The sequence below is a fragment of the Asparagus officinalis genome, chromosome 8 (assembly GCF_001876935.1).
Source record: "Asparagus officinalis chromosome 8, Aspof.V1, whole genome shotgun sequence".
Lineage (NCBI taxonomy): Eukaryota > Viridiplantae > Streptophyta > Magnoliopsida > Asparagales > Asparagaceae > Asparagus > Asparagus officinalis.
Window position 1 is genome coordinate 5034460 of NC_033801.1, and position 1254 is coordinate 5035713.

Here is a 1254-nt window from a genome sequence, read left to right on the forward strand (position 1 = left end):
CTAGAAGGATTGTCGTCTAGGTTGGTTAACCTTGACGGAATTCGGAGCAACCTAGACGGTTTTTTTCGTCTAGATTGCACGTTTTTCTAGAAATAATTTTCATCACCTAAATTATAGGAATGAATAATTAGTCATCACCATAACAACTCGTGGCAATTATAAACATGACTATTTTAGATTTCAAATGCTGATGTTTCCGCCAAACTGGTTATCAAGTGCTAAATAATAAACTTAGGATGAGTGATGACACTCGAGAACTGTTGTCTTTGTTGTTCCCAAGCATTCTATAAATTTTTATAATGTCATTGAATATGGGCTTATAATGACATCCATTTATGTTTGCATGTATGTACACATGGATCTGATCACATAGGTCCCTGGAGAGAATAACTAAAATGGACAACGTGGATTTCACAATTATCAGAACCCCAATACTGCATTATTCAAGAGGGAAGGAACACAGAAAGGAATTTGGATTTTTTTACTATTAAAAAGTAGCGGAGAGACCATTACTTTTTATGCTAACCATTGATTATTTAGTGAGTGATTGAGATTCATTCTAAATTTAGCACTCATCGTACCTCGATGTATTGCATTCATACTTAATCTGCACTCAAAGGCAAATCATAACCATCAATTAGGAAATCAATGATTTCATGACGTAGTGGTCTCAGGGGACCTATTTAATTGAAAGATGTACATAATCTTTTTTGGGGAAAAGAATCTTTAACTTAGGACTATTACATATCAAAAGGGGAAAAAAAAATCTCCACTTCTACCATTTTGTATGTACTTTTTCAAAATAAAAAAAAAAAAAAAAAAAAAATATCGTGTGTGCTCTCTTCACGCTTAATGTTGTGCCATAGTGCTCTGTAAGTATCATGAGTGAGATATTATTTTGTCTAGGGTACTTAATTACAGATACCCCTGTAGTTATATCGTTGTGGGGAGACCCGCTGAAAAGAGTTCTATTGTTACAGAATGACCCCCGGAAAAGGGTCAGATATAATTTCACTCAGAGGGTCTGTACATTTTTTTACATGATTGTTCATTTATAGCCCTCTGATACTTTAGTTTTGATGCTATTCTTAGAATGATATCGGTCTATATCAAAAAAGAAAAACACAATGGATTCGTCCAGATGCATCACATTAGTTGGAGTGTACCCATCAAGTACTTCTTCACCATATACAACTTCTTCCTCTAGTTGAATGTAATAGAGATTTTTTTTGGCAATCCATGGGTGATGGTTCC